The sequence below is a fragment of the Pseudophryne corroboree genome, unplaced genomic scaffold, assembly GCF_028390025.1.
Source record: "Pseudophryne corroboree isolate aPseCor3 unplaced genomic scaffold, aPseCor3.hap2 scaffold_403, whole genome shotgun sequence".
NCBI lineage: Eukaryota > Metazoa > Chordata > Amphibia > Anura > Myobatrachidae > Pseudophryne > Pseudophryne corroboree.
The window spans coordinates 78,046-96,108 of NW_026970043.1; the positions used below are offsets into that span (position 1 = coordinate 78,046).

General features: G+C 47.0%; 16 non-coding genes and 1 pseudogene across 16 annotated transcripts; 4 read left to right on the plus strand and 13 right to left on the minus strand.

Moving 5' to 3' along the window:
• Nucleotides 1-2,123: 2,123 nt before the first annotated feature.
• LOC135023990 (U1 spliceosomal RNA) lies at nucleotides 2,124-2,287 on the minus strand. Its single transcript, XR_010220866.1, has one exon. It is a non-coding gene; the product is annotated as a U1 spliceosomal RNA (small nuclear RNA).
• A 144-nt stretch (nucleotides 2,288-2,431) lies between these two features.
• LOC135024229 (U5 spliceosomal RNA) lies at nucleotides 2,432-2,547 on the plus strand. Its single transcript, XR_010221075.1, has one exon. It is a non-coding gene; the product is annotated as a U5 spliceosomal RNA (small nuclear RNA).
• Nucleotides 2,548-2,817: 270 nt separating this feature from the next.
• Nucleotides 2,818-2,933, plus strand: LOC135024233 (U5 spliceosomal RNA). Its single transcript, XR_010221079.1, has one exon. It is a non-coding gene; the product is annotated as a U5 spliceosomal RNA (small nuclear RNA).
• Nucleotides 2,934-3,219: 286 nt separating this feature from the next.
• On the plus strand, nucleotides 3,220-3,335 carry LOC135024208 (U5 spliceosomal RNA). Its single transcript, XR_010221054.1, has one exon. It is a non-coding gene; the product is annotated as a U5 spliceosomal RNA (small nuclear RNA).
• Nucleotides 3,336-3,610: 275 nt separating this feature from the next.
• On the plus strand, nucleotides 3,611-3,726 carry LOC135024242 (U5 spliceosomal RNA). The gene has a single exon (XR_010221088.1). It is a non-coding gene; the product is annotated as a U5 spliceosomal RNA (small nuclear RNA).
• Nucleotides 3,727-10,352: 6,626 nt separating this feature from the next.
• On the minus strand, nucleotides 10,353-10,516 carry LOC135023953 (U1 spliceosomal RNA). Its single transcript, XR_010220830.1, has one exon. It is a non-coding gene; the product is annotated as a U1 spliceosomal RNA (small nuclear RNA).
• Nucleotides 10,517-11,187: 671 nt separating this feature from the next.
• On the minus strand, nucleotides 11,188-11,350 carry LOC135024179 (U1 spliceosomal RNA). Its single transcript, XR_010221029.1, has one exon. It is a non-coding gene; the product is annotated as a U1 spliceosomal RNA (small nuclear RNA).
• A 152-nt stretch (nucleotides 11,351-11,502) lies between these two features.
• LOC135023993 (U1 spliceosomal RNA) lies at nucleotides 11,503-11,666 on the minus strand. Its single transcript, XR_010220869.1, has one exon. It is a non-coding gene; the product is annotated as a U1 spliceosomal RNA (small nuclear RNA).
• Nucleotides 11,667-12,337: 671 nt separating this feature from the next.
• Nucleotides 12,338-12,500, minus strand: LOC135024138 (U1 spliceosomal RNA). The gene has a single exon (XR_010220999.1). It is a non-coding gene; the product is annotated as a U1 spliceosomal RNA (small nuclear RNA).
• A 152-nt stretch (nucleotides 12,501-12,652) lies between these two features.
• On the minus strand, nucleotides 12,653-12,816 carry LOC135024278 (U1 spliceosomal RNA). Its single transcript, XR_010221122.1, has one exon. It is a non-coding gene; the product is annotated as a U1 spliceosomal RNA (small nuclear RNA).
• Nucleotides 12,817-13,487: 671 nt separating this feature from the next.
• Nucleotides 13,488-13,650, minus strand: LOC135024113 (U1 spliceosomal RNA). Its single transcript, XR_010220980.1, has one exon. It is a non-coding gene; the product is annotated as a U1 spliceosomal RNA (small nuclear RNA).
• A 152-nt stretch (nucleotides 13,651-13,802) lies between these two features.
• Nucleotides 13,803-13,966, minus strand: LOC135024016 (U1 spliceosomal RNA). Its single transcript, XR_010220892.1, has one exon. It is a non-coding gene; the product is annotated as a U1 spliceosomal RNA (small nuclear RNA).
• A 674-nt stretch (nucleotides 13,967-14,640) lies between these two features.
• LOC135024073 (U1 spliceosomal RNA) lies at nucleotides 14,641-14,803 on the minus strand. The gene has a single exon (XR_010220945.1). It is a non-coding gene; the product is annotated as a U1 spliceosomal RNA (small nuclear RNA).
• Nucleotides 14,804-14,952: 149 nt separating this feature from the next.
• Nucleotides 14,953-15,117, minus strand: LOC135024127 (U1 spliceosomal RNA). Its single transcript, XR_010220988.1, has one exon. It is a non-coding gene; the product is annotated as a U1 spliceosomal RNA (small nuclear RNA).
• A 670-nt stretch (nucleotides 15,118-15,787) lies between these two features.
• On the minus strand, nucleotides 15,788-15,950 carry LOC135024040 (U1 spliceosomal RNA). The gene has a single exon (XR_010220916.1). It is a non-coding gene; the product is annotated as a U1 spliceosomal RNA (small nuclear RNA).
• A 152-nt stretch (nucleotides 15,951-16,102) lies between these two features.
• LOC135023999 (U1 spliceosomal RNA) lies at nucleotides 16,103-16,266 on the minus strand. The gene has a single exon (XR_010220875.1). It is a non-coding gene; the product is annotated as a U1 spliceosomal RNA (small nuclear RNA).
• A 972-nt stretch (nucleotides 16,267-17,238) lies between these two features.
• On the minus strand, nucleotides 17,239-17,417 carry LOC135024160 (U1 spliceosomal RNA; annotated as a pseudogene).
• Nucleotides 17,418-18,063: the final 646 nt, after the last annotated feature.

Here is an 18,063-nt window from a genome sequence, read left to right on the forward strand (position 1 = left end):
GACATCTTTACTGCAGCTTCATCACTCCCAGCGGCGCTGTATACTCCCGTGCCCTGGTTGCTGGGTCACTGCAGCGGAGGGTCCGGTTTCATCCTAAGGTCAGTCACACACACACCACCCTTCCGGATCACGAGGCCGCTGATGAAGGGGAGCGTGGCCGTAGGGGGTGGACCGTGTGCGCACTGGCGTGGACACTGATTACTGGGCAGCCGCTCCACTAGCCACCAGGTACAGTTAAGGAGCACAGGTCTGGGGGTTTTTCTCCTATATTTACCCAATTTTGTACTGCCCGCAGTGCATTGTGATAGGTAATAGGGCCTGATTCAGGTTGGATTGCAATCACAATAAGCGATCCAACTGCAAAAATTGCTAAGAGCATACGCATGTGCCTGCATTTTCTGCGGCACCCCGCAGAGAATGCGATCGCCTCCGCCTGTCAATCGGGGCGGGGGGGGGAAAGGTGGGTCAGCAACACTCCATTTCCAAGTCAGGGATGGAGCGGTGCGGGGGCAAGGCTTCAAAATGGGGTCTGCAACGGAGGAGACACAGGGGGCGTGGTCACAGCGGCTGTATGACATCACATTCAGCCGCTGTGATCACAAAAATGGTGGCGGCTTCCTGCGCGCACATACAGTCTGCACCAGCAGGAGGCTACACCATTTTTTATGATCACGCTGAACTGCAGTGCGACTGCAATTACAGCATGGTCAAGAAGGGAGGCGTCATGCTGGGTGGCCATGCCCTTTCACTGTGCAGGAGCCAGCACTGCTCACACACTAGTCCCCGGGTGCAGCCCCCAACCCCCGGGACACCCGGAGCAACAAAATGTAGATTCAGGCCACCAGGCCACGCCCCTACCTATGAAACCATGCCTCCTTTTTACTATTGCGCTGCTTATCTGCGCGCACTGCATTACAATCTCCCTCGCCACCTCTCTGGGTGTCACCAGTGATAGTGACACCTCTGCCATGCTTGTAGCAGCTGGTCCTAAGATCTACGCCTCAAGCCCTGAGTGTTTGCCCTTGTGACTTGTTGATCATCATAGCGAAGCAGATGCTTACAGAAAACTGCAGGGGCTTAGATTGAAAATAAAAAAATTGATGGGTATAAGGTAGAGAGGAGCGGGTTCGGTTCTCCGAGAACCGAATTCCCCACGAACTCCACGTTGTTTACACTGGTCCGAGGCAGGCTCGGTTGTTCCCGCCTGACTCGGAAAACCTGAACAAGGGAAAATGTCATCATCCCGCTGTCGGATTCTCGCGAGATTCGGATTCCATATAAAGAGCTGCTTGTTGCCGCCATTTTTACTCGTGCTTTGAAGAGAGAGCGGAATGGGCGTGGCTATGTTCTCTCAGTGGAAATCTCAATATCAGTGCTCAGTATCAGTGGTTACTTATTGCTGCTCAGTAATACTAGTAGTGTGTCTCTCCTGCTCAGTGTCAGTTCTCAGTAGTATCCTCATCAGTGCTCAGTATCACTGCTCATTGTCTTGTGCTGCATTGTGGTGCTCAGCATACTACAGTACATTACTAATAGTCCAGTGCTGCATCTTGCTGCTCAGTGTCAGTTCTAGTATCCTCATCAGTGCTCACTATCACTGTTCATTGCATTTTGGTTTTCTGTATACTACAGTAACATAGTAATATAGTAACATATAGTAACATAGTTTTTGAGGTTGAATAGAGGCAAATTGCCCATCGTGTTCAACCTGTTTTAAGTTGTGATGATTCTACATACTTGCTGAATAATGTTTTATGACTAGTTAGCTACTATAACTCATGTTACCCCCGGATTAACCATGTTGATATTTTAAGTATTATAACCTTAGATAGCTTTTTCATTCAGAAATGTATCCATTCCTTTTTTAAATCCAATTACAGAGTCCGCCATTACCACCTTCCCTGGCAGGGAATTCCACATCCTGATTGCCCTAACAGTGAAGATCATAGTATCTCACCTGGCAGGTAAGTAGGAGTTGGGCTAGAGCTGTGGAGGATTGCTGCTCGGGCACCCCCTGTCAAGTGAAGGAGATCCAACTGAGGCAGCACAAGGGAACTCTCGAAAGAAGAACAAGGCTAGAGGAAGATCTGAGACAAAGAAATCTGACTTTTACCAGAGCTGACCAGAGGAAAGCACAAACACAGTCCCCCACTACCACAAATAATGCAGTCGAGTTTCCCACATTTGGGGAAATCACAGGGGTCAGCATACCCAGAATGCAATGAATGAACCTCACCGTGGGAGAACAATCTTCATGACCATGGTATCTCCTATGCAAAATAAGTATGATTTGGGATAGGGCTGGGGAGGGCCGCTGCTCAGGCACATCTCTGTCAAGTAAAGGAGATTCAACTGAGGCAGCACAAGGGAACTCTCATCTGGGGACAACAACTGCAGGGAGAACACATATTTTCAGATGAAAATCTTGGTCATGCTCTGGTTTCTCTTCAGAACGAACAAATCTTTCGCCTTTTACTAAAGATTTCCGTGGAGAGGAGCAAAACTGAGTTTTACCTCAATTTTTGCATGCCCCATCTTTTTGGATTTTCTTTTATCGGTTTAAAGATAGAATGAGTGTGCTTTAATGAAAGCTCATTTGCATAGAAATTACAGTAAATGTTTGTTTCTTTTCAAACAGAACTTTCTTGACCATGCTACTTGCTTGAAAGATCTGGGAGCACATGGAATACAGTACAAACCATGCTTATAGCAAGGAGAAGCCAGGTGAGAAATCTGCTTTCTTTCAAATTGGGCGCTCACTTTGATCTGAATGAGGACTGCTGGCATGGCACTCAGGCGACAGGTGGAATCTTGGTCATGCTCTGGTTTCTCTTCAGAATGAACAAATCTTTCGCCTTTTATTAAAGATTTCCGTGGAGAGGAGCAAAACTGAGTTTTATCTCAATTTTTGCATGCCCCATATTATTGGGGTTTCTTTTATCAGTTTAAAGACAGAACGAGTGTGCTTTCTTGTTGGCTTTAATGTAAGTTTATTTGTATAACAATGATAGTAAATGTCTGTTTCTTTTCAAACAGAACTTTCTTGACCATGCTACTTGCTTGAAAGATCTGGGAGCACATGGAAAAGAGTACAAACCATGCTTATAGCAAGGGGAAGCCTGGTGAGAAATCTGCTTTCTTTCTTTCAAATTGGGTGCTCACTTTGAGCTGAATGAGGACTGCTGGCATGGCACTCAGGCGACAGGTGGAATCTTGGTCATGCTCTGGTTTCTCTTCAGAACGAACAAATCTTTCGCCTTTTACTAAAGATTTCCGTGGAGAGGAGCAAAACTGAGTTTTATCTCAAATTTTGCATGCCCCATCTTATTGGGGTTTTATTTTATCTGTTTAAAGATAGAACGAGTGTGCTTTAATGTAAGCTCATTTGCATAGAAATGACAGTAAATGTTTGTTTCTTTTCAAACAGAACTTTCTTGACTATACTAATTGCTTGAAAGATCTGGGAACACATGGAAAAGAGTACAAACCATGTTTATAGCTAGGGGAAGCCTGGTGAGAAATCTGCTTTCTTTCTTTCAAATTGGGTGCTCACTTTGAGCTCAATGAGAACTGCTGGCATGGCACTCAGGCGACAGGTGGAATCTTGGTCATGCTCTGGTTTCTCTTCAGAACTAACAAATATTTCGCCTTTTATTAAAGATTTCCGTGGAGAGGAGCAAAACTGAGTTTTATCTCAATTTTTGCATGCCCCATATTATTGGGGTTTCTTTTATCAGTTTAAAGACAGAACGAGTGTGCTTTCTTGTTAGCTTTAATGTAAGTTGCCATAGATGCAGTGAAACACATGTGTAGGGCACGGCGTGTCCGCGTGTATTTGACTCATGTGAAATGTTATAAAACAAAAATATATGATTATGATGTTAGCTGTTAGTCTCCACTAATAGGGAATAGAAGCTGAGCTATAAGAAAGGAATACACTAGATATGATGTCACTTAGCAATTACAATGTCTAAAGTGCATACAGATAGCTACTAATAACTCTTGATAAGAAAGTATATCAGTGTGGGTATATTTATATGATGGGATATTGGGACTAGTGAATATATATCACTCCTGCTGTCCAGATTGGCAATAACCAGACAATTATGATAAGAGTAGAGATGTCACATGGGCTGCTATAGATATTAATTTAATGCTGTATGTGTCATTTGTTACAAATGGATACATTTTCTATGAGTCAGCCTAGCAGCTGCATGTTCTAACAGAACACTATCCTCACACAGAATCTGCTAACCTTGAGATAACTAAATGACAGTGTGTAACAGTCTCTTTACTATAAGACTGTTACAAAGTAATATATATATTTGAAGTCAGTCTAGCAGCTGTGTGTTCCAGCAGTTTATAAGACAAAGAAAATCTCCTATTGTGGAATCTAGACACATGGGACTGCTGGCCTGTGTCATACTATTTCTATGTAATACCAGTAACATGTATATAACTGTTACATAATTGTTACAAATGGATAAATCTTTGAGTCAGCCTAGCAGCTGCATGTCCTAACAGGACACCATAAATCCTTTACAGTGTAACAAATTGATTGGTAACACTTAAAGGCTGGAGAGCAGTTATATGCCTTACTAGCATACTCAATATACCACATTATTACACCAGTTACCACGATTATTGACAGCGCATTTGATATATTATATTACCCTCACACTGAGTCTGTTTACCTTTAGATAACTAAGTGACCGAATATGTAACAGTTTCTCTATCATAAGACTGTTACAAAGTGAGATAGATATATTTGGAAGTCAGTCAAACAGCTGTGTGTTTCAGCGGTTTATAAGAAAATTCCTCATTGTGGAATCTGGACCACTAAGGGTTATTATATATATAGCACATGGAATTGCCACATCTCCCTATATGATAATTTCATTACACTGTAACATAATAAGAATTAACTCTTTAACAGTGTAAATAGAGAGTAATGAATCTCTGACACATGGAATATATTATTTCTTAGATGAATTGGATAAACCATTATGACAGACACTTTGCTTCTTAATAAGAATTGAGGTGGCTATACCTCTAAGGAAAGCATTATTGCCTACGCCTAGATCAGATTAAATAAGATCTGGCTGAATATATGAAGGAAGGTTGCTATTTATATGAGAATTGGAATTGCTATATTCCTTAAGGCAACCCCACCGATTGATATATGTTGTCAATTAAGTATATCTGAACGGCTATATCTGGACCAGATTTAATAAGATCTGGCTGATTATATGAAGGAGGGCTGCTATTTATATTGGAATTGCCATATTCCTTAAGGCAACCGCACCTGTTGGTATATCTCGCCAATTAACTATATCTAAACAGCTAAATTAAAGCTATTCATCATTTTTTTAGTTTGGATATTAATAAATATGATCTTTCCATGATCCATAGAGATTTCCCTATCAAGTGATTCCTTATCCGATATAGAAAGCTATCCCCCTGTGGTATTGAATTTAGGAATATAGTCTTAGGGGACACAGAGAAATAAGTGATCCCCATCTACCTAAGCACCCCACAAATTGGAGGTTAGCTTACCGGTTATACTCAATCACCCCCACAAATTCGCCAATGGGGATGGCTTCCCGGGAGGTAACCCCTATTGAGTGAAGGGAGTATATAGGATACGACCCAGTGGTACCTGACGACATAGATACTAACAGCTATTTAATAACATTACGCTAGAAAGTGATTATTAGCAACATATATATCTATATAAACAACCCCGCCAGGGTTGTGCCTTCAAAAATAATCACACACGGACACGCTTTTTAAACCTTTTTTTCACATCTCTTTATTCTTCTTATGCACATGTATGTTAGTTCTGTGATTTTAACATTTATGTTTCACTGCAGTTTGGGATAATAATATTAATATTTATCCAATTTTAATACATACTTAATAAAGGTTATATTTTATGATTCATTCATTCTGTCCAGTGCGTCAACAGTGCAGATTTCTTCTTGTTTTTTCTCCCAAATTCTATAACAATGACAGTAAATGTTGTTTCTTTTCAAACAGAACTTTCTTGACCATGCTACTTGCTTGAAAGATCTGGGAGCACATGGAAAACAGTACAAACCATGCAGTATCACAAGAGCCTTTATTTGATCTTTCATGAAGATAGAGCAGAATTGAGGACACGTCAACAATTTCTGCCGAAGGTGGTTCATCTTTCCACATGGTGCCTTTGGCCACTGACACCTTCGTTGAGTCAAAGTCTCTGGCTGTGGTCAGAACTTTGAAAATTTATGTCACCAGAACGGTTCAGATTAGGAAAACAGAGGCTCTGTTTGTCCTGTATGCTCCCAACAGGATTGGGTGTCCTGCTTCCATGTAGACCATTATGCGCTGGATCTGTGGTAAGATTCAGCATGCTCATTCCATGGCAGGATTGCCATTACTGAATTAGGTGAAGACCCATTCTACTAGAAAGGTGGGTTCATCCTGGGCAGCTGGTCGGGGAGTCTCGGCATTGCAACTTTGCCGAGCAGCTATTTAGTAAACACTTTTGCTAAGTTTTACAAGTTTGATACCTTGGCTGATGATAACCTCAAGTTGGGTCATTCGGTGCTGCAGAGTCGTACGCACTCTCCCACCCGTTCAAGAGCTTTGGTATAACCCCATGGTTCTTAATGTGACCCCAGCATCCTCTAGGTCGTATGAGAAAATAGGATTTTAATACCTACTGGTAAATCCTTTTCTCTTAGTCCGTAGAGGATGCTGGGCACCCGTCCCAGTCCATACTGTGTCTGCAGTTATTACTTGTGGTTATACACATGTTATGTTATGGTTCTGGTCAGCTTTTTGCTGCAATTGTTCATGCCGTTGGCTTGTGTTCTGTTGAATGCCACGTTCTGCGGCATGCTTAAGGTGTGAGCTGGTAAGATGCTCACCTTAGTTTAACAATAAATCCTTTCCTCGAAATGTCCGTCTCCCTGGGCACAGTTCCTATAACTGGAGTCTGGAGGAGGGGCATAGAGGGAGGAGCCAGTTCACACCCTTTGAAAGTCTTAAAGTGCCCATGTCTCTTGTGGATCCCGTCTATACCCCATGGTTCTTAATGTGACCCCAGCATCCTCTACGGACTAAGAGAAAAGGATGCCCTTGCGCACTATCCTGACTTCTCCTCCCGTCTGCTTACTTTGTGCCTTCCAACGCACAATGCGAACTACAGGTGGTGCTGCAGGGCCCACACCCTTTTACTTGCCTTACAGAACAGCTCTGGAGCTGTTACAGTGCCCAGCTGCTGCAAGAAATCAGCTTGAATGCTTCAGGGGATGGGGCATGGCCAACATGAGCCCCACACCAAAGGAGGGTGGGGGTGTTTAATGCGAACTAGGGGTCATCCAAGCACCGCAAAAGGCCGCCATGCCCTGCATGCCCCTTTTCTCTTTTCATATGCAGATGAGGGTTCCAGCCAACTTTGGCCCACATCTTGGATGACATCACCGTATGCAAATCCGTCTTCTGCAGACCTTCCCCCAGGAATGCTTGTACTAGTTGTTGCATATGGTTTGATATTTGATGGTGCTTCAATATTAGGCAGCCTTCCACCCTCCCATGTTCATCTGAACAGATGTGGTCTCCCTGCAGTTGGTGTCCCCAGACGAGAGTTCCCTTGTGCGTCCTCAGTTGAATCTCCTTAACTTGACGGGGGAGGGGCTGCCCGAGCAGCCACCCTCCCCAGCCCTATCCCAACTCATACTTATTTTGCATATGAGATCTCTTGATCATGAAGATTGTTCTCACAGGGTGAGGTTCATCCATTATATTTTAAAATAGGAAGGTACAAATTACATATTTGAATTGCATCTATGTGCTGGATTCAAATGTCCCCCCCCCCCTTCCTTTCTCAATTGTGCCCGTCAGCAGCTATTCTAAGGTTGCTGCCAATGGGTGTGACACATTAATTTCTTCTGTGGGGTACACTGGACTCCACAAGGATTCACATTGGGGTGTAGAGTAGGATCTTGATCTGAGGCACCAACCGGCTCAAAGCTTTTGACTGTTCCCAAGATGCTCAGCGCATCCTCCTCTATAACCCCGCTTCCATGAACAGGGAGCTCAGTTTGTAGTTGGTGCCTTCAGTAGCAGGCCACTTAACAGGGGCCTGCCTCAGGCAGCCTATTCTTAGCTATTAATTTTGACAAGAAAAGAAGAACTTGTTTTATGAGAATCTACAAGGGCTGCAGCAGGCTAGGTCTAATAGACATCTTTACTGCAGCTTCATCACTCCCAGCGGCGCTGTATACTCCCGTGCCCTGGTTGCTGGGTCACTGCAGCGGAGGCTCCAGTTTCTTCCTAAGGTCAGTCACACACACACCGCCCTTCCGGATCACGAGGCCGCTGATGAAGGGGAGCGTGGCCGTAGGGGGTGGACCGTGTGCGCACTGGCGTGGACACTGATTACTGGGCAGCCGCTCCACTAGCCACCAGGTACAGTTAAGGAGCACAGGTCTGGGAGTTTTACTCCTATATTAACCCAATTTTGTACTGCCCGCAGCGCATTGTGATAGGTAATAGGGCCTGATTCAGGTTGGAATGCAATCACAATAAGCGATCCAACTGCAAAATTTGCTAACAGCATACGCATGTGCCTGCATTTTCTGCGGCACCCCGCAGAGAATGCGATCGCCTCTGCCTGTCAATCGGGGCGGGGGGGGGGGAGGGGGGTCAGCAACACTCCATTTCCAAGTCAGGGATGGAGCGGTGCGGGGGCAAGGCTTCAAAATGGGGTCTGCAACGGAGGAGACACAGGGGGCGTGGTCACAGCGGCTGTATGACATCACATTCAGCCGCTGTGATCACAAAAATGGTGGCGGCTTCCTGCGCGCACATACAGTCTGCACCAGCAGGAGGCTACACCATTTTTTATGATCACGCTGAACTGCAGTGCGACTGCAATTACAGCATGGTCAAGAATGGAGGCGTCATGCTGGGTGGCCATGCCCTGTCACTGTGCAGGAGCCAGCACCGCACACACACTAGTCCCCGGGTGCAGCCCCCAACCCCCGGGACACCCGGAGCAACAAAATGTAGATTCAGGCCACCAGGCCACGCCCCTACCTATGAAACCATGCCTCCTTTTTACCATTGCACTGCTTATCTGCGCGCCCTGCATTACAATCTCCCTCGCCACCTCTCTGGGTGTCACCAGTGATAGTGACACCTCTGCCATGCTTGTAGCAGCTGGTCCTAAGATCTACGCCTCAAGCCCTGAGTGTTTGCCCTTGTGACTTGTTGATCATCATAGCGAAGCAGATGCTTACAGAAAACTGCAGGGGCTTAGATTGAAAATAAAAAAATTGATGGGTATAAGGTAGAGAGGAGCGGGTTCGGTTCTCCGAGAACCGAATTCCCGACGAACTCCACGTGGTTTACACTGGTCCGAGGCAGGCTCGGTTGTTCCCGCCTGACTCGGAAAACCTGAACAAGGGAAAATGTCATCATCCCGCTGTCGGATTCTCGCGAGATTCGGATTCCATATAAAGAGCTGCGCGTTGCCGCCATTTTTACTCGTGCATTGAAGAGAGAGCGGAGAGGACGTGGCTATGTTCTCTCAGTGGAAATCTCAATATCAGTGCTCAGTATCAGTGGTTACTTATTGCTGCTCAGTAATACTAGTAGTGTGTCTCTCCTGCTCAGTGTCAGTTCTCAGTAGTATCCTCATCAGTGCTCAGTATCACTGCTCATTGTCTTGTGCTGCATTGTGGTGCTCAGCATACTACAGTACATTACTAATAGTCCAGTGCTGCATCTTGCTGCTCAGTGTCAGTTCTAGTATCCTCATCAGTGCTCACTATCACTGCTCATTACATTGTGGTGTTCTGTATACTACAGTAACATAGTAATATAGTAACATATAGTAACATAGTTTTTGAGGTTGAATAGAGGCAAATTGCCCATCGTGTTCAACCTGTTTTAAGTTGTGATGATTCTACATACTTGCTGAATAATGTTTTATGACTAGTTAGCTACTATAACTCATGTTACCCCCGGATTAACCATGTTGATATTTTAAGTATTATAACCTTGGATAGCTTTTTCATTCAGAAATGTATCCATTCCTTTTTTAAATCCAATTACAGAGTCCGCCATTACCACCTTCCCTGGCAGGGAATTCCACATCCTGATTGCCCTAACAGTGAAGATCATAGTATCTCACCTGGCAGGTAAGTAGGAGTTGGGCTAGAGCTGTGGAGGATTGCTGCTCGGGCACCCCCTGTCAAGTGAAGGAGATCCAACTGAGGCAGCACAAGGGAACTCTCGAAAGAAGAACAAGGCTAGAGGAAGATCTGAGACAAAGAAATCTGACTTTTACCAGAGCTGACCAGAGGAAAGCACAAACGCAGTCCCCCACTACCACAAATAATGCAGTCGAGTTTCCCACATTTGGGGAAATCACAGGGGTCAGCATACCCAGAGTGCAATGAATGAACCTCACCCTGGGAGAACAATCTTCATGACCATGGTATCTCCTATGCAAAATAAGTATGATTTGGGATAGGGCTGGGGAGGGCCGCTGCTCAGGCACATCTCTGTCAAGTAAAGGAGATTCAACTGAGGCAACACAAGGGAACTCTCATCTGGGGACAACAACTGCAGGGAGAACACATATTTTCAGATGAACATGGGAGGGCAGAAGGCTGCCTAATACTGAAGCACCCCCAAACAACAAATCAAATGCAACTACTAGTGCAAGCATTCCTGGGGGAAGGCCTGCAGCAGATGGATTTGCATATGGTGATGTCATCCAAGCAGTGGGTCAAAGTTGGCTTCAACCCTCGTCTGCATATGAAAATAAAAAAGGGGTGTGCAGGGCATGGCGGCCTTTTGCGGCGCTTGGATGACCCCTAGTTCGCATTAAACACCTCCACCTTCCTTCGGTGTGGGGCTCATGTTGGCTATGCCCCAGCCCCTGAAGCATTCAAGCTGATTTCTTGCAGCAGCTGGGCACTGTAACAGCTCCAGAGCTGCTCTGTAAAGCAAGTAAAAGGGTGTGGGCCCTGCAGCACTACCTGTAGTTTGCATTGTGCGTTGGAAGGCACAAAGTAAGCAGACGGGAGAAGTCAGGATAGTGCACAAGGGCATAGAAGGGAGCGGCTCAAGAAAAGAGAAGTGGAAACAGACAGCAAACTAGGCTGGAGAGAGACCTGAGACAAAGAGATCTGAATTATACGAGAGCCGACCAGAGGAAACACAAATTATGTAATCAAGTGTCCCACATTTGGGGAAATCGTAGGAGCAGCACACCCAGAGTGCATTGGGTGAGCCTTGCCCTGGGAGAAGCACCTTCCTGATCATAGTATCTCACCTGGCAGGTAAGTAGGAGTTGGGCTAGAGCTGGGGAGGGTCGCTGTTCGGGCACCCCCCTGTCAAGTGAACGAGATCCAACTGAGGCAGCACAAGGAAACTCTCGAAAAAAGAACAAGGCTAGAGGAAGATCTGAGACAAAGAAATCTGACTTTTACCAGAGCTGACCAGAGGAAAGCACAAACACAGTCCCCCACTACCACAAATAATGCAGTCGAGTTTCCCACATTTGGGGAAATCACAGGGGTCAGCATACCCAGAATGCAATGAATGAACTTCACCCTGGGAGAACAATCTTCATGACAATTGTATCTCCTATGCAAAATAAGTATGATTTGGGATAGGGCTGGGGAGGGCCGCTGCTCAGGCACATCTCTGTCAAGTAAAGGAGATTCAACTGAGGCAGCACAAGGGAACTCTCATCTGGGGACAACAACTGCAGGGAGAACACATATTTTCAGATGAACATGGGAGAGCAGAAGGCTGCCTAATACTGAAGCACCCCCAAACAACAAACCAAATGCAACAACTAGTACAAGCATTCCTGGGAAAAGGTCTGCAGAAGACGGATTTGCATACGGTGATGTCATCCAAGCAGTGGGCCAAAGTTGGCTGGAACCCTCATCTGCATATGAAAAGAGAAAAGGGGTATGCAGGGCATGGCGGCCTTTTGCGGCGCTTGGATGACCCTTAGTTAGCATTAAACACCTCCACCCTCCGTCGGTGTGGGGCTCATGTTGGCTATGCCCCAGCCCCTGAAGCATTCAAGCTGATTTCTTGCAGCAGCTGGGCACTGTAACAGCTCCAGAGCTGCTCTGTAAGGCAAGTAAAAGGGTGTTGGCCCTACAGCACTACCTGTAGTTTGCATTGTGCGTTGGAAGGCACAAAGTAAGCAGACAGGTGAAGTCAGGAGAGTGCACAAGGGCATAGAAGGCAGCGGCTCAAGAAAAGAGAAGTGGAAACAGACAGCAAACTAGGCTGGAGAGAGACCTGAGACAAAGAGATCTGAATTATACGAGAGCCGACCAGGGGAAACACAAATTATGCAGTCAAGTTTCCCACATTTGGGGAAATCACAGGAGCAGCACACCCAGAGTGCAATGGGTGAGCCTTGCCCTGGGAGAAGCACCTTCATGATCATAGTATCTCACCTGGCAGGTATGTAGGAGTTGGGCTAGAGCTGGGGAGGGTCGCTGCTCGGGTACCCCCCTGTCAAGTGAAGGAGATCAAACTGAGGCAGCACAATGGAACTCTCGAAAGAAGAACAAGGCTAGAGGAAGATCTGAGACAAAGAAATCTGACTTTTACCAGAGCTGACCAGAGGAAAACACAAACACAGTCCCCCACTACCACAAATAATGCAGTTGAGTTTCCCACATTTGGGGAAATCACAGGGGTCAGCATACCCAGAATGCAATGAATGAACCTCACCCTGGGAGAACAATCTTTATGACCATGGTATCTCCTATGCAAAATAAGTATGATTTGGGATATGGCTGCGGAGGGCCGCTGCTCAGGCACATCTCTGTCAAGTAAAGGAGATTCAACTGAGGCAGCACAAGGGAACTCTCATCTGGGGACAACAACTGCAGGGAGAACACATATTTTCAGATGAACATGGGAGGGCAGAAGGCTGCCTAATACTGAAGCACCCCCAAACAACAAACCAAATGCAACAACTAGTGCAAGCATTCCTGGGGGAAGGCCTGCAGCAGATAGATTTGCATATGGTGATGTCATCCAAGCAGTGGGTCAAAGTTGGCTTCAACCCTCGTCTGCATATGAAAAGAGAAAAGGGGCGTGCAGGGCATGGTGGCCTTTTGCGGCACTTGGCTGACCCCTAGTTTGCATTAAACACCTCCACCCTCCTTCGGTGTGGGGCTCATGTTGGCTATGCCCCAGCCCCTGAAGCATTCAAGCTGATTTCTTGCAGCAGCTGGGCACTGTAACAGCTCCAGAGCTGCTCTGTAAGGCAAGTAAAAGGGTGTGGGCCCTGCAGCACTACCTGTAGTTCGCATTGTGCGTTGGAAGGCACAAAGTAAGCAGAAAGGAGAAGTCAGGATAGTGCGCAAGGGCATAGAAGGGAGCGGCTCAAGAAAAGAGAAGTGGAAACAGACAGCAAACTAGGCTGGAGAGAGACCTGAGACAAAGATATCTGAATTATACGAGACCTGACCAGGGGAAACACAAATTATGCAGTCAAGTTTCCCACATTTGGGGAAATCGCAGGAGCAGCACACCCAGAGTGCAATGGGTGAGCCTTGCCCTTGGAGAAGCACCTTCATGATCATAGTATCTCACCTGGCAGGTAAGTAGGAGTTGGGCTAGAGCTGGGGAGGGTCGCTGCTCGGGCACCCCCCTGTCAAGTGAAGGAGATCCAACTGAGGCAGCACAAAGGAACTCTCGAAAGAAGAACAAGGCTAGAGGAAGATCTGAGACAAAGAAATCTGACTTTTACCAGAGCTGACCAGAGGAAAGCACAAACACAGTCCACCACTACCACAAATAATGCAGTCGAGTTTCCCACATTTGGGGAAATCACAGGGTTCAGCATACCCAGAGTGCAATGAATGAACCGCACCCTGGGAGAACAATCTTCATAACAATGGTATCTCCTATGCAAAATAAGTATGATTTGGGATATGGCTGCGGAGGGCCGCTGCTCAGGCACATCTCTGTCAAGTAAAGGAGATTCAACTGAGGCAGCACAAGGGAACTCTCATCTGGGGACAACAACTGCAGGGAGAACACATATTTTCAGATGAACATGGGAGGGCAGAAGGCTGCCTAATACTGAAGCACCCCCAAACAACAAACCAAATGCAACAACTAGTGCAAGCATTCCTGGGGGAAGGCCTGCAGCAGATAGATTTGCATATGGTGATGTCATCCAAGCAGTGGGTCAAAGTTGGCTTCAACCCTCGTCTGCATATGAAAAGAGAAAAGGGGCGTGCAGGGCATGGTGGCCTTTTGCAGCACTTGGCTGACCCCTAGTTTGCATTAAACACCTCCACCCTCCTTCGGTGTGGGGCTCATGTTGGCTATGCCCCAGCCCCTGAAGCATTCAAGCTGATTTCTTGCAGCAGCTGGGCACTGTAACAGCTCCAGAGCTGCTCTGTAAGGCAAGTAAAAGGGTGTGGGCCCTGCAGCACTACCTGTAGTTCGCATTGTGCGTTGGAAGGCACAAAGTAAGCAGAAAGGAGGAGAAGTCAGGATAGTGCGCAAGGGCATAGAAGGGAGCGGCTCAAGAAAAGAGAAGTGGAAACAGACAGCAAACTATGCAGGAGAGAGACCTGAGACAAAGAGATCTGAATTATACGAGACCTGACCAGGGGAAACACAAATTATGCAGTCAAGTTTCCCACATTTGGGGAAATCGCAGGGGCAGCACACCCAGAGTGCAATGGGTGAGCCTTGCCCTGGGAGAAGCACCTTCATGATCATAGTATCTCACCTGGCAGGTAAGTAGGAGTTGGGCTAGAGCTGGGGAGGGTCGCTGCTCGGGCACCCCCCTGTCAAGTGAAGGAGATCCAACTGAGGCAGCACAAGGAAACTCTCGAAAGAAGAACAAGGCTAGAGGAAGATCTGAAACAAAGAAATCTGACTTTTACCAGAGATCAGAGGAAAACACAAACACAGTCCCCCACTGCCAACAAATAAAGCAGTCACGTTTCCCACATTTGGGGAAATCACAGGGGTCAGCATACCCAGAATGCAATGAATGAACCTCACCCTGGGAGAGTAATCTTCATGACCATGGTATCTCCTATGCAAAATAAGTATGATTTGGGATAGGGCTGGGGAGGGCCGCTGCTCATGCACATCTCTGTCAAGTAAAGGAGATTCAACTGAGGCAGCACAAGGGAACTCTCATCTGGGGACAACAACTGCAGGGAGAACACATATTTTCAGATGAACATGGGAGGGCAGAAGGCTGCCTAATACTGAAGCACCCCCAAACAACAAACCAAATGCAACAACTAGTGCAAGCATTCCTGGGGGAAGTTCTGCAGAAGACGGATTTGCATACGGTGATGTCATCCAAGCAGTGGGTCAAAGTTGGCTTCAACCCTCATCTGCATATGAAAAGAGAAAAGGGGCGTGCAGGGCATGGCGGCCTTTTGCGGTGCTTGGATGACCCCTAGTTCGCATTAAACACCCCACCCTCCTTTGGTGTGGGGCTCATGTTGGCCATGCCCCATCCCCTGAAGCATTCAAGCTGATTTATTGCAGCAGCTGGGCACTGTAACAGCTCCAGAGCAGCTCTGAACGGCAAGTAAAAGGGTGTGGGCCCTGCAGCACTACCTGTAGTTTGCATTGTGCATTGGAAGGCACAAAGTAAGCAGACGGGAGAAGTCAGGATAGTGCGCAAGGGCATAGAAGGGAGCGGCTCAAGAAAAGAGAAGTTGAAACAGACAGCAAACTAGGCTGGAGAGAGACCTGAGACAAAGAGATCTGAATTATACGAGAGCCGACCAGGGGAAACACAAATTATGCAGTCAAGTTTCCCACATTTGGGGAAATCGCAGGAGCAGCACACCCAGAGTGCAATGGGTGAGCCTTGCCCTGGGAGAAGCACCTACATGATCATAGTATCTCACCTGCCAGGTAAGTAGAAGTTGGGCTAGAGCTGGGGAGGGTCGCTGCTCGGGTACCCCCCTGTCAAGTGAAGGAGATCCAACTGAGGCAGCACAAGGGAACTCTCGAAAGAAGAACAAGGCTAAAGGAAGATCTGAGACAAAGAAATCTGACTTTTACCAGAGCTGACCAGAGGAAAGCACAAACACAGTCCCCCACTACCACAAATAAAGCAGTCGAGTTTCCCACATTTGGGGAAATCACAGGGGTCAGCATACCCAGAATGCAATGAATGAACCTCACCGTGGGAGAACAATCTTCATGACCATGGTATCTCCTATGCAAAATAAGTATGATTTGGGATAGGGCTGGGGAGGGCCGCTGCTCAGGCACATCTCTGTCAAGTAAAGGAGATTCAACTGAGGCAGCACAAGGGAACTCTCATCTGGGGACAACAACTGCAGGGAGAACACATATTTTCAGATGAACATGGGAGGGCAGAAGGCTGCCTAATACTGAAGCACCCCCAAACAACAAACCAAATGCATCAACTAGTGCAAGCATTCCTGGGGGAAGGCCTGCAGCAGATGGATTTGCATACGGTGATGTCATCCAAGCAGTGGGTCAAAGTTGGCTTCAACCCTCGTCTGCATATGAAAAGAGAAAAGGGGCGTGCAGGGCATGGCGGCCTTTTGCGGCGCTTGGATGACCCCTAGTTCGCATTAAACACCTCCACCCTCCTTCGGTGTGGGGCTCATGTTGGCTATGCCCCAGCCCCTGAAGCATTCAAGCTGATTTCTTGCAGCAGCTGGGCACTGTAACAGCTCCAGAGCTGCTCTGTACGGCAAGTAAAAGGGTGTGGGCCCTGCAGCACTACCTGTAGTTTGCATTGTGCATTGGAAGGCACAAAGTAAGCAGACAGGAGGAGAAGTCAGGATAGTGCACAAGGGTATAAAAGGGAGGGGCTCATGAAAAAAGAAGTGGAAACAGACAGCAAACTAGGCTGGAGAGAGACCTGAGACAAAGAGATCTGAATTATACGAGAGCCGACCAGGGGAAACACAAATTATGCAGTCAAGCTTCCCACATTTGGGGAAATCAGAGTGCAATGGGTGAGCCTTGCCCTGGGAGAAGCACCTTCATGATCATAGTATCTCACCTGGCAGGTAAGTAGGAGTTGGGCTAGAGCTGGGGAGGGTCGCTGCTCGGGCACCCCCCTGTCAAGTGAAAGAGATCCAACTGAGGCAGCACAAGGAAACTCTCGAAAGAAGAACAAGGCTAGAGGAAGATCTGAGACAAATAAATCTGACTTTTACCAGAGCTGACCAGAGGAAAGCACAAACACAGTCCCCCACTACCACAAATAATGCAGTCGAGTTTCCCACATTTGGGGAAATCACAGGGGTCAGCATACCCAGAATGCAATGAATGAACCTCACCCTGGGAGAACAATCTTCATGACCATGCAAAATAAGTCAATCTTCATGACCATGCAAAATAAGTATGATTTGGGATAGGGCTGGGGAGGGCCGCTGCTCAGGCACATCTCTGTCAAGTAAAGGAGATTCAACTGAGGCAGCACAAGGGAACTCTCATCTGGGGACAACAACTGCAGGGAGAACACATATTTTCAGATGAACATGGGAGGGCAGAAGGCTGCCTAATACTGAAGCACCCCCAAACAACAAACCAAATGCAACAACTAGTGCAAGCATTCCTGGGGGAAGGCCTGCAGCAGATGGATTTGCATACGGTGATGTCATCCAAGCAGTGGGTCAAAGTTGGCTTCAACCCTCGTCTGCATATGAAAAGAGAAAAGGGGCGTGCAGGGCATGGCGGCCTTTTGCGGTGCTTGGATGACCCCTAGTTCACATTAAACACCTCCACCCTCCTTCGGTGTGGGGCTCATGTTGGCTGTGCCCCAGCCCCTGAAGCATTCAAGCTGATTTCTTGCAGTAGCTGGGCACTGTAACAGCTCCAGAGCTGCTCTGTACGGCAAGTAAAAGGGTGTGGGCCCTACAGCACTACCTGTAGTTTGCATTGTGCATTGGAAGGCACAAAGTAAGCAGACAGGAGGAGAAGTCAGGATAGTGCACAAGGGTATAAAAGGGAGGGGCTCATGAAAAAAGAAGTGGAAACAGACAGCAAACT